Below are 14486 nucleotides of genomic sequence, written 5' to 3'. Positions count from 1 at the left end.
GGACTTAACATAGGGATACACTTATTTTATTTTATTTAAAAGCAAATACCTATATATTTCTAATATTGCTCCGATACCGGCACTTCGTGATCGATATAATATCAGCACTCATTTAAATAAAAACATAGGTACGCTTATTATTCTGTTCTTAAAGTAACTCAAAATATATGAAAAAAAAAATAGAATAAATTCAACTGTAAATGATTTTAGAATGTTCAAATTTAAATTCCAAAACATAATCTACTAACAATTATTAACGATCTACAGTACTTAACCGGTCCAGTCAGCGGGTGGTCCAGTTAGAAGCAACCTTACTCGTTCACTTAACAACTGCTAACTAGTAAATCGGCATTAATTAAACGGAGTGCATCTAGACGAGACCGTCTGCATAGTTGAGTGTTTGTGTTCAAATCCAACCACTCATGGACCGGGTATCCATTGTAAAATGCCTTCAATGCCGTTAGGGCCAGGTAGTGGGATTCTGAATTGCGTTACTGGAAATCGAAATTGAGGAAAAAGGGCATTGCTTGTGTAGCAATCCATAGAAGTTTTATTTTAAAGATTTAATGCCACAGACCATACACTTTAGTGCCATACATTGGCAGCTCAACCCGGGCTCTAACTTTAACATGATTCAATATTTTGGCAGGGGAGGAAGTGAGACAGAATACGCACAGCGTAGAGATGCGTCTTGCCTCCACTACTAGTAGAACGTATAGTTCAAATAAAGAAAGTTTTGGACATTAAGCAGACTCGTTAATGCTAACAAGAGCACTAACAAGGCATACGAACAATCAACTATTGACACCTATTCGAACTATGTGACATTCTACAATCGACAATCTATCCTAACTAGAACTTTTGAATGCACTTTGGTGAAAGTTAATAATGAGATACCAAAAAAAATGTCGTACGATAAATGGTGGAGGAAAACATGACATTAAAGAATGATAAGCGTGTTAATCAAATGCTCAAACATTCCCTACATGGGAGGCCTGTGGCTAGCAGTGGAACGTATATAGGTAAGTATAATTAATATATTGATGATTTAGGTACATGAAACATACTTTCCCGTAATATTAATCATCCTTGTATTATGTGTACACTAAAACTCCGGTGGTTTTAGCTGACTTAGCTGACAAGAGTCCGATTTCTACCAGGTCAAAAAAAGTAGCAGATCATTAATTTATAAACTTAAAATGGTTGCTACATTTATTACCGCAGACTTCCTGCACAAATGTTACTCCTTCCATTTGAAGTTCATCCGAAACTTCGTTTTTATAAATTAAAGTATTAACTTTTTTGAATATTAATAACAATTGCATTGCTACTTTCTCACGCGGCTTTATCCCCTTCTTGTAACTTAATAAAATATGCTTCATAACACGAAGGGACGCTTTTTAACTACGAAGCCAATTATTTATTTATTTCTGACCGATTCCCGTCATCGCGGCTAGTGTCACAAGATACCAAATAACTACTGAGTCCTGGGCCCCAATTCTGCTATTTATAACGGCCGATGAATAAATGAAATTTGGCTTAAAACGTCAATTTTCGTATTCTCTTCAGCATTTTTCTACACCATAATTGTAAATTGAGTACGGGACGGTATACAAATGGTCAATACAATTAACTTCCAATTATTGTATTTCCAAAATGCTTAAGAGAATAGGAATAATTTCGAATTTATTTCAATTGCTATTCATTCAACCGCCATTGTAAAATATCAGAATCGGGGCCCTGACATAATATAATGAAGAGTTCACAAATAATACTCCTAGTCTACTCAGCACTAAACTTTGATTCATATCGTAAAAGCATCTTAAACAGTTTCAATCTGATCAAACGCAGAGCTATCTAACTTAAAGTTAAGCTGTGACCCGAACAACTTAGATTGCGTGCGAATAATGGAGCCTCGCTTGCGTATCAATCAAGGTAATGTTTAATTCTGCTAAATCTGCATGGGTTATGTTCGCTAAGTATTATTGAAGCCCTCCATGGTTTCAATTACACTGTAGTAACGTTTACCATTTAGTTTGATATTGAAATGTGTAAAGTTCTGTCACTGTAGACGGTTTTCCTTTACGGTTTAATGAAATTATAAATGAAACATTTCTTCTTCATTTTGAAATGGCAGTTGGGAGTTTTATCGGGATTGCCCGACTAGTTTCAGACCCGATCGTAGGCTAAACATGTCCCGAAGCGGCGGGGTCGCGAGTCGAAGTCAGTTTAGCAAACTAATCGTCCAATCCCAAGAACAACGCGTTACTCACGCGTTCTTAAAGAATTAAAAATCTGTCTCTCGAAAACTTTTTATACAAGTTATATTATAAATCCGTTTGATCGTCCCCTGCTTACACGGCAGACGTGTCTTGTTCAATTACTCACGAATGGGGATAATAAAGGGTGGACACCCCGCTTGTTTCTTTCACGTGCACACTGGACGATTATTACGGCCAAATGACCGGCTTAAGACTGTAGGTGGTCCAAGATGAATAGAAATGTATTTCAGATCATGTCCTTAATATCTGCTTCGGTAGCCAAGTCATTTATACCTACAGTCGTTTGTTTTCTTCCGGGTGGGAAATTATCAAAAAGGACTAAATGTATCGTTACGTTAATCACGTGATCACATCATTATTTTATCAACGATTGTCTAGTTGGACCTCTTATAGTCGATTATACTTCAGTCATTTTTAAATCGCCGTTTGAAAGCGGGTTGGAAAGTCGTGATGTTTAATTAGTTTACAAGTTATATTGGTTTAGGTGAAATGAGTACTCCACCTTATGAGTCCACGATCTTTACTCTACTGCTAAAACACCATCAAATAGTAGTAATATCAACAAGATTCAGACTTCGAACTAAAAATATATTATAAGGTGCAAATAATTTATTTACACAGTGACTTTCAAAAGCCTTACATAAAACATACTCCTTAAAAAACATGATCTAGGTAAAGGTCACTTTAAACCAAAAATGGATATCTACCTTTTTGAAGTCCAAGTGAAGTAGTACTAAGTCTCGTCAGCTCGTAACTCAGGCCGACACAAAAGCGGAGATACACAGAGAGCTCCCTATTGCCATCATTATGGAAACTCATCTCTCGATACACGGAATTGATAACTGAGTCGCTCGAGAAAACGAAGATAGTTATTGGACAATTTAAAAGGATAGCTTTTCTTTAGGTGTTTCAAAGTTTTATAGAACACAACAGTAAGTCTGGTTTGAAAATGATACCTAATAACTTGTAATACGGTATGTAATAAAATGTGGTTTTGTCTAATAGAGATTTTACTACTAAATTATACGCGGCCATCCTAGATCAAAAAACGCACGGCTATCGTTAACCTTTGATTTATACACCGATCACCGAAATGTAAACAAGCGTAAAGATTAGTTAGCAGGGAGGCCAGCCGAACAAAAGTTAATAACTAAATAAAATAACGAAGGTCCGAAGAAACGTCGCCAATCAGGAACCCTTGTAATGTGTGAAGTGACGCGTATAACTACCAGTGACGGGGTGACCATGGAATGGGACCCTCAGGATAGCGCCCCTTCGCACGGGTCAACGACGGACCCATGTACAAAAATTAAAGGGTCAATAAATAAGATTTTTTTAAATGTCTTTAGTTACGCTGTGTTTAGGCTGACGTCCATTTTTTATAATCTCGCTTGAATTATGTTACAACGGTTTCTCATGGTAGAATTTAGAACGTTATATTGCTGGAATTAATTGAAAAAACAGATAATTTAAATTGTAAAGTCTTTTTCAAATTTGAAAGATTAAATCATCAAAAACGCTCAATAATAGAAACTTTCTCCAGTTTATCAAGAAGCAAAGCAAGACTTTGGTACGAATTCTGTATATTTTAGGCAATGTAAACACTCGATACCCCGACAATATTCTTAAGAGTAAACCGGCAGGTAGGAACCTCACGAATTCTGAGAGCCCAATCCAGACACCCCGAGATCGGATTTGAATGCTAAAGTAGCTTAAAATTAACATAATCCCGTATTTTGTATCTTTAAGTTCTCACTGCATTATTTGCAGCTAAGATCTTGGAGACATCGATCTGTGTATACAAACAATTTTGGTGAAGTTACAAGCAGGGTCCCCGAAGAGGGTTCTGTATTTCAGGTACATCATACTGTCTGCGGTGTGGAGGCGAAATGCATGGAAGTGTCAATTTGGAAATTCGAGACGAGAAATATATTGCAAAATCTTCTTCTACTAATTAAAGAGAGATAGAAAAGTGATAACTGCGTTTTATTCATCAATAGTACTGTATATGCTTAGATGCCCCGTGATTCCGTTTAAAAAAAATATCTACAAAAGAAACAATAATTTTACAACTTATTACGACATCTGGCTTCAATGTACTTTTTATTTATCTGTATTAAAAAACTATATATTTAAACTGTATTTACTGCACACACATTGAATGTATATTTTTTACATCTGCATAAATTGAGCATCGATTCAAGAGTTTCTTAATTGATAATGTTTATGGATGTTTCTTATTCTTGCATGCAAAAACTACTTATGGAATTTAATGAATAAAATGTATAGTAATAAGATGGGAAAAATATGAGTTGATGGATTTTTAAAGTTGTCTAGAATGATAGTTTTTCATATAAATATCACGCAAAGGCGTTCGTCCGGATATGGCCATTGTTCATTATCAAGGAGATAGATTATAACCTGTAACGGCACATAGGGTACTTTTTTGACTGAACAACAGTATCTACTAATTCTATACAACAGTAACCGACACACACACGGGCTTAACAAAGGTTTTCAAATCAGAACACCCCTGATTTTCACCCATTACAACAATCACAAAACAAAAATACAGTTAAGGATCACACACACGACTTGTAAATGAAAGTAGTTAAGTGCAAACTATCACATCCATCTCGCTCGCTCCCCCAGGCTGTATGCAAATATTCCTGTGCCTGACGATTGTGACGAACAAGTACAACTTTGATCATTACACACTGTTTTGCTTTGTCTACATACTAGATTGCTCTGTGAAAATCTAAATTATGCATATTCTGTGATTTTGGGCGGATGCCACGAGAATTGTACGAATAATTTGCGTTTTGTGAATAGTTACAGTTGTGTTGATAAGATGGTTGCGAGTTAGTGATAACTATATTACAGAATGTTTGGGGAATATGCCCTCCGTATTTTGATTGAATCTAAATAGAGCAAGTTTCTTTAACTTTAGATTGACTGAGTATGTAAAAAAATATTCTCAAAAACTAAAAGTACCAAACAAATAACATAAAAACAAATGAATAGGTTATTATTAACAATATTAACGACAAACGAGAAAATAGGCAAACCAACACTCGTGGACAAGCGTTTATGAATTCAAGTCGCGAGTAATGCGAGCGCTTGCAAATTAATAACGATTTAATTTGTCAATTCACCGATAGCACGCATAAATATTTAAGTTTTGTGGCGTTTTAAACGCTGAACGTATTTTATTTAAACAACGCCGATAATGCTAACGGTATTTTAGGAACACAGTATCATATTAAACATATTGGATGATATGATTTGAAGAAGAAATAGAAGATTTAAAAAAAGAAAATCTAATTTTAATCATTTCTTTTCGAATTATACAATATATAAAAATGTTCCATCATTATCATCAGCCCATATTCGTCCACTGCTGGATATAACACTCCCCAATTGCATGCCATCGATCTATCTTCGACTGCTCGCATCCATCTGCCAGCCATCTTGCGCAGATCATCACTCCACTGTGCCTTTGGACGGTGTTTCAATACGGACCTAATTTATTGCTGAAAAATGACTGAATCAAGTTTCGAGACACACAAATAATTTGGCTTTCCAAAGATAAAAAAGAGGCTGGTAGGTCTTGAAATGGTGCCAAAATCATTACAATGTATGCAAAATTAATGACAGGTATGAAATCACGTGAATTATCGATACGATATGTCATTTTAGTATAATTGTGCGTTTTCTACTCACGGTTAATATCATAGAAATGACTCCTAGAATCTAGTATGTTTCTTAAACCAGTGACACCGTAAACTCCACCATCCTTTAAATTTCGTCATTATCGTTTACGTAAGTTTCGAAGTCCTGCCTCGCTAATTCGCGGCGTTCACGTATCGCAGTATTCGCGACGTCGCGTTGGCGTCGCGTCGAGTTATTTATTGCCTTGCGATTCTCCTAACGAAAGTCGCTTGTAATCTTTAACGCGGATTTGATACTGCACCGGGTACTATATGGAGGTCACATTTATGTTGGTCAGCATGCGTTTCTTTTCGTATGGTTTTTAAGGTTAATAATGGATTTGATTTTGAAAAGTCCAGTCACGTCACGTGTTGGTTTGGGGTTTCGATTTTCTTGATTACTTTTATAATCGTAGACTGATTGATGTGGAAAAACGACTTTTAACAATAGAGTTGAATGTATCCTTTCAATGGCCACTTTGATGCAATATAAATAACCTTCGCTTTGAAAGTTGCAGTTCTTAGCTCAAATCAATCCGCAAACACAAATTCAACTAGTCAAGCGTGACGTAAATCCTCAGTCACAAGACTTCATCCCATAATTCTTCAGCAAATATTTTCCCATATAAATCAAAATGTAAATAAGAAATATTGAAGGAAGCTGACAGTGCCATCGGTTCGTTGGTCCGCCATTTGTTTGGAAACCCCAGCCCGTTCGGACACCCGGGCTTCGCACAATTCAATTTGTTACGTTTGATTGAATATAACATTCAGTTTAAACTGGCGAATTTTCTCAATATATGCGTTATTATTTGAGTTTCGATGACCACCTGAATGAAAGTGTTAATATGGGAGACGAAAATCTGTGCAACCAGTGTCGGGATTTCGAGCAGGGAATTTATGATGTCCTTAATTAGTGCAGTAGGTACTCCTGTTTGTACGTATTTGTTTCCTTTTTGCGTCAACTATGTATGTCAATTCTGCCTTGAATTATTGTTCCGTTCAGTTAGTCGCAGAAAACGACAACATACTTCACCTACTAAAGCATTTTAGAAATATCAAACCATATTATTATTGCGAGGCACCGATAACAAACCTTAACGAATGCAATACAAAGAGTTCTACGCTTTTAAGAAACCAAATTATAATGAATACTCTTTCGTATATGTTGCCTAGTAATGTTTCAGTTGAAGTGAGACGGAAGTACTTGACGTAGAGCACCATCTCTCTCCCTGAACATAAAACAGGATATTGTATGTAGCAGCCGTAGTTAGCGACCGCAAACACTACGTATGAATCGACGGCACGCAATCAGCTGCATTTTGTTTGATTTGCAACACATCTCGTTAACAGCGGCCAATATTGGAAGCAAAATAATGATGATCATTGTAAGGGGGACAAAAGTACTCATTACGTATGAAGATAGAAATTATTATTGCTTTTACCAATACAACCTCTTCAAATATGGGTGAAGTATAAAATCATCTTATTTATTATACTTGTTAAACTCTGCTACCACTGTCTGCCCTTCTTTAGCTGTAAAACTTGCGTCAATAGGAAAAATAATGACACGAATTTAATAAAAAAACTAGTACCTTTTGGCACGGTAACTGCTTGTGAAATGTGATATGATTATGAAATGTTCTGAAGAGGTACTAACACCCTTAATTAACTCAGAATTTAATTTGTAAACGACTGAGTTTGATTAATCTCCATGTCCTGCTTTTTCCACTATATCCGATATTCCAGGCAAAAATATGGGAAAACACAAAAGGCCTATTTTTACTCGTCGTGGATTGAACACAGTCTAATATATAACAGTAGCCTTACCAACACTCGCGTCACGAACAATACTCAAATATATTTTTCATTCTTCTGCAACGAAATGAGAAAATACAGACAAGAACAGAAATCGTACAAAACAAAAGCGTTGTCCGGCATTGCGCAAAAGTTAACAGAATTAACTCGTTACTCAGTTATTCAGTGGAACTACAGTTCTGCAAGCGGACGAACCCATATAAATGAAGGGAAATCGAATGAGCCGATGTGTTATTGTCAATGCTTTATTGTTTGAATTATATTCCCGCTGGTAAACGGTATGAGGACGAGTTGAATACTAAGTTGGAGTTCGTGGAACACAATTAGTTACACAAAGACTCGAAATCAATTGAATATTCGTGAAATCATACGAACATAGCTGGCAATTTTTTAATAAAATTCCTGTAAAATTGTGACTTATAAATTGTTTAGAAGACGGACCCTCTGTTGTATTTATTAAATGTGACATAACATAAGTAGGTGTCAAAAGATAGATGTAATGTTACACGTTATTTGGTAATCCAACACGGAAAAATCACGCACAGGCTAGTTTAGGGAATTTTTACTGGCCTGTAAAGGAAGCTATAGTTAGGCAAAAGATTAAGGTAGTCTTTTCTTTTCAAACTGTCTTTTGAAATATCCAGCTTTTTGCCCCGGCATAGACAAGATCGCCACCCCACAGTCGCTTATTGCCTATTGCCCCATTGCTTCACAGAAACATGAATAAGGAATAAAATAAATAAGAGCTTGTTTTAAAGCTATTTCTTTGTAAAATCCACGAAACTTGTTGAATTGTTGAAAATATTGCAAATGGTATGAAAAATGTTTTGGTACAAACAACTTAATAAGTTGATAACGCAATTTACTCACACAATATGTAGACACTACGCGAAGACAACTGAAGGAACTTTTTTAATGTCATACCTATAGTAAATTCTCATGTTTATTTTTATTCTTCACACCAGATATTCCATGCAAAATATTTATATGAAAAAACAACGTTTACTAGCTCAGCTTCTATTACTTATATATGAGGAGGATATGACATGACATGAATGAGGATAATTACAGGAAAGTATGTGTATTAATTAAATGACAGAAAAATATTAATGTATTTGAGTCATTTTGTATAATGTCACGACTCAATAACGTTGTTTACAAATAAGAGATTTTAATTCAAATAAGTAATTTGCAAAATTCACACAAATTGATGATTGTTTGTTCAACAACCATTGCTTACCTCGACTTCGAACTTTGGGTTCGTTTGAAAGTTGAGTTGTTTTTTCTTTCTTGTTGTCGGTACAATAATGTTTTACAGGAATTGTAAAAATTTACTTTACGTGAACTGTGAGACGATGTGTTAGTACCTTAACACATCGTAACCAATGGGGCGGCTATTTTATGTAAGAGCTTCTATAGACATAATAATATAATATTCCACAACTTTCACACAACGCCATCTAGTCTCAAACTAAGCAGAACTTGTATTATGAGTTAGACAACTAATAAACATACTTATATATTTCTAAATGCATACATAATATAGATAAATTACACCCAGACACAGAATCGAACCCACGGCCTCCGGTATAGCAGTCAGGGTCAATAACCACTCGACCAACAGGCCCGTAATCGTGGCTTCAGAACAACTCCATATGATCATATTTTTGCATTGTCACGCAATATACACATCATCATCGGCCTAGCCTTTTCCCAACTGTGTTGGGGTCGGCTACCATTCCAATCGATTTCGGCTGAGTACCAGTGTTTTACAAGGAGCGACTGCCTATCTGACCTCCTCAACCCAGTTACCTGAGCAACACGACACCCCTTGGTTAGACTGGCTGTCAGACTTTTCAAGCTTCTGACTACCTGTAACGACTGTCAAAGATATACGAATAACAGCCGGGACCCACAATTTAACGTGACTTCCGAAACACGCAATATACACATGCATGCAAAATATCGGTTGGTTATTTATCAGATCTGGTTACTAAAGACAAAAGGACAGGTAAAAGAAAATAAAAATTATAACATAAATAGTTTATATTATTCTTATGCAATTACAAGTTCAATTATGATCATTTTTTTTATCTTTACTGAGGAAACAAACAATATAGTAGACTTTCTTGTCAATACATAAAAAATAATGGTAACTGTACAATCCCACTATTCTGACAGATCATGTTATTATAGCGCTTTTTATTAAGGAATTCAATGATTGGCTGTATAAAATATGTACATATAACAATTGAGTGACATTAATTATACAATGTAAGCTTGTTATGAAGCTTAGCTTAACTTTGAAATTATCCTTGTGTCACTCGGGCTTCCCACCCGATTGACGAGACTTGATTTTTTGCGCATGAGACTCAGAACAAATATTCGTGGATCGCTCAAAATTTGTCTAACAGCAATGTTTGACAAGTTATGTTTTAATTAGGGTTTAACTAACATAGATTGTAAATAAATTGTTACTAACTCTGAGTCTTGTTACTTGTAATAAATGATAAATTACATTAAATAAAAATTAACATAACACTAACCTATAATGGCTTAACATTTAGAACGGGGCCTACCACCATGTCCAAAATTATTGCGAATGTGAAAGAAAGATGTCGCTTTACGCCATTTATCAAAATAATAAGACGTGGTGGGAGACCCACACTTACACTAGCCTGGATGCACTTGCCGAAGTGACTTAAACAAACAGAACTCCCTCTTTTTTACCATTACTATTGATCCGACTGTGCAAGAAACCAAAGTTAGTCATTTAAGATTAATAATCATAGATCGGAGAATCAGGTTCCGGGGTTGTAGCGACACAGGCTCCCCCACTCGTAAGCCGCGCCTCGCCTGTTCTGCATGGCATACCTGTCAAATCGGTAACCGCTCCCTGATCGTTTGTCAGGTCCATGACATGTGAGGTAAGAACAACGTCGTACAAGTACAGCAACAGTTCATCAGGAGAGGCAGACAGACTGAGGCGTTCAGACAGACAGGGGACGGTGAGGACGGTTGTCATCGCGAACACTAACGCCAGGAATTTCATTGTTGATGTCCAAGATCTGAAATAATAATTAGTGAATAATACCAGTTAAATAAAACCGTTAAGTGCGAGTCAGACTCGTAAGTCTTAGGGATTCGTAAAAATAGGCTAAAGAAAAGCTAGTCGGCTGGGGGACAAACATTTTTTACTCAAACTTATTTGTTCTATAGCGGCAACAAAAAAAAATCAACTGGGAAATAGTTAACTATAGCTATCGCGGTATATGGTACAGCCTGGGCCTCAATTCTGCTATTTACAATGACGATGAATGAATGGAAATTGGCTCGTTTCGTATTATTCTAAGCATTTTTCCAACACAATAATTGGAAATTAAGTACGGGGTGGTACACTCAAGGTCAATACAATTAATTTCCAATTATTGTATTAGCAAAATGTCCAAGAGAATAGGAATAATTTAAAATTTAATCCAATTGCCATTCATTCATCGGCCTTCATTCAGTCATAGAGTTCCGTTGAATTCTTTTGGTATGGAGCACTAAAAAGGGGAACCTGGTTTCGTCACTCAAAAGATTCACTGAAATTACTTTTTAGGCTAAGTACAGTATTAAACTAGAAATACGATGTCAAACGGGCCCAAACTTGAACTAAATGCCAAAAGATTCACTTTAATCTCAACTTCAACCACAATAACCGTTTAACTTCTCTTAAATATTAACAAATAATATGACATCAATTTAAATTAAATATTTCAATTATTTACCTTAGTTCACAGACTCACAGCGCACAGACAACTATTTGAGTTGAGTAGGTAAATGTAATATGTAAACATAGTTGAGGCAAAACACAGGGAAATAAACACATTTTCCCTGTCTATGTACTTAGTGAATCATAATTACTCAATTTTAATTAGGTTATTCCATTATTTCATGATTAATTTTATGTTCATTATAGATTTCACAAACAAGTGTAACAACATGTACTGACCAGCATGGCATTCTTGAATGATACAGCGATTTACATGCGCATACTTTTTTGGATTGCCCGACTAATTTCAGACCCTAACATAAGCTGACAAAAGTCTCAAATCGGGGCCCGACAAATACGCAATCATGTAAGAATAAACCATCTTCACAAATCTAACAAAACTTATAATAAAACGTTACAAGTTCAATTTTCACAATATCATAAACGGTTTGAATATATAACCTTATTTTAGAAGTCGGTTTAAAGTATTTTTACATGGCTCAGTCAATATACGCGAGTATCGTCATTATTGGCCAGTTTTGCGCCAAACAAAGGGTGCGCGTACAAAAAGTTTGACAGCTCGTTAGGAGAGGGACGGAACGCGCACTAATTGGCTACCTAGGGGACATTTTGACTATCAGTGCCCGCGTACTTGCCTTTGTTTAGGCTTTAAAGTAATTCAAGCTTGAAATTGTCAACATTTTCCTTCCAAAACCCTTTGAGATGAGACTGAGCAGGAGTAAAAATGTTTGCGGGGCTTTGTTTTTATGTTTGATTATATTGCTGGTAAACTTTCTTTACTAAACTATAATAAATACAGTACAAAATATTTGTTTTATAAGGATTTTGACTTTTGTTTAAAAACTATAAAAGATTCATTTTGAATCAAAACTCAAGTAAAGAAAAAGTTTTCAATGCGCATTTCCGTTACCTTCTACGGAACTTAAAAGAAAAACATCACTACAACAGCACCAACTTCCAGAGCTCTCAATAAAACTTAAAACCTTCGCATAACCACATTTTAACATTACAACGTACACCGTTTACATTAAGAAAGACCTTACCGGCAGCTATTTAATCTTGGTAATTGCCCCGAAAGCTTATCAAACTTGTTCCAAAGTTTGCTTATTACGATTCAGCGTACGAGCCTTGGTAGGCCACTCATGAAATTAAATTACATCGAACCGCCGTCGACGGCGCTCGCTACAAAACTCGCCATTTTAAAAAGTGGCCACAGTTTATTTTTTTCTGAGTGTTGGCCGTTTTATACCGACTTCTTTCTGGTCTCAGAGAAGAAGTAAAATGTTAGTACAGCTGATATTCAAGTCATCTGTGCGCGTGTTGCTATGTGTGCGTGCGATTCATAGCGACTGTTTATTATGGAAGCTTTATTTTGTGTGACAGTGTCACACCTGTGTTAGTACAAAACGCCACTGTATATTCACAGGAATTACGCACACGTTGAATTGGCTAAAGTGATCATTTTCAATGTCGTAATAAGTGAGAAACTTGGATAGAAATAAAGTGGTTTTTTTACCTTAAGTCTGTTATTACATATATTTATTTATTTGTTCAGTAACAAGAGCATTATTTCAAATTCATGTAAAAAACTTTTCCAATAATCTACCAAAAGGTACAAAAATATGTAAAATGAATAAAATACACATGCTATCACTTTTTTAAACTTTCCCCTCTGTCTGTACATAATCTGTGGCGTATAGGTAATACATATTGCGATATTGCTAAGAAAGGCAAAAGTTTTACATGCATCGCGCTGCGTTCGGAACTAAGGGTCCTTTTTAAGTACATTAATGTAATATGTATTTATTATTCATACGCAAGATTTTCTCAAAATATATCATAAAAACGTGATTAACAAATTCCGCTTAAATACTCATTTTTTGCAAGGCAAAATATAACATCTTTTTTCGAGGATATTTGTCATTAAGATCCAAGAAATTCGTGTCTCGATCTACAAGATTTCGTCTAATTGGAAATATAAATTAGCTTTTTGTTTTTGGGTTCCAATTTAGATCTACGCCATGTTTTCAATTTATTTAATTAGGTATGTACATATATTTTTCATTTAAAGTGAAGTTTAGAAAGTAAAAAATAACAAAGTTAGCTATGTACTTATTAACTTTTGTAATTTGCGAATTTACTGAAAGCATATTAAGCTTATTTTAACTGTCTCTATGTTCAACATCGTATATTTTTTTTATATAATATGTGGGTATTTCCTAAAATAAATAATACACAGATACAGCAAAAGTTCGATGTAAACTTTGCTCACTGACTGAACACGTCCGTTTCCAAGCGAGGGCGCGCGTTCAATAACAGTCACCAATCATGCGGCGTTCGAAATTTAAAAAAAGCAAAATGGCCGATCACAACCGTCACTAATTTGGCATGCGACATCACATTTTGTTCTGTGGCGGTGTGGCCAGCCATACGTGATGTTACTGAAAACTTAATTGGTCGTTTAAAAAACTATGTTCACGCGATATATTGTTGAGTAATTAGAATCGTTTGTTTTTAGCTTTAGTGGCGTGTTTTTTTTACGGACAATTCACTACATAACGAGTGAGCAATTAAAAAGAATCATTTCGTTAGGAAATCTAAAATGGAAATAGCAGTAACAAGCACCGATTAGACTATTAAAGCTAAAATGGTTATCACATAGTCCAAGCCTCCAAGTGGCACCAACGTGAAAAGTCAATAGGGTTACTCCAATTATTACCAGTTCGATTGAAAGTGCCTAATGGAATTTTAAATGCTTGCTTCCGTACCGTACAATGGGCCGGTGGGACAACCCTAATTGTTACTTTTTTAAGTTTTTCATTGTCACATAAAGTGTCAAATTGGCTATTGTAGGGAAGCATTCATGTGAATGTAGGGTTGGTGACATTTTTCTTTCTATTT

At 35.5% G+C, this 14486-nt stretch overlaps 1 long non-coding RNA gene across 1 annotated transcript; it reads right to left on the bottom strand.

Annotated features, from left to right (window-relative positions):
* Nucleotides 1-9838: 9838 nt before the first annotated feature.
* Nucleotides 9839-12407, bottom strand: LOC113501164. Its single transcript, XR_003401273.1, has 2 exons — nt 11581-12407; nt 9839-10878 (listed from the first exon to the last, which is right to left on the bottom strand). It is a non-coding gene; the product is annotated as an uncharacterized LOC113501164 (long non-coding RNA).
* Nucleotides 12408-14486: the final 2079 nt, after the last annotated feature.

This window comes from Trichoplusia ni, chromosome 2 (assembly GCF_003590095.1).
Source record: "Trichoplusia ni isolate ovarian cell line Hi5 chromosome 2, tn1, whole genome shotgun sequence".
Taxonomy (NCBI): domain Eukaryota; kingdom Metazoa; phylum Arthropoda; class Insecta; order Lepidoptera; family Noctuidae; genus Trichoplusia; species Trichoplusia ni.
This window is presented reverse-complemented; position numbering and strand designations above follow the sequence as displayed.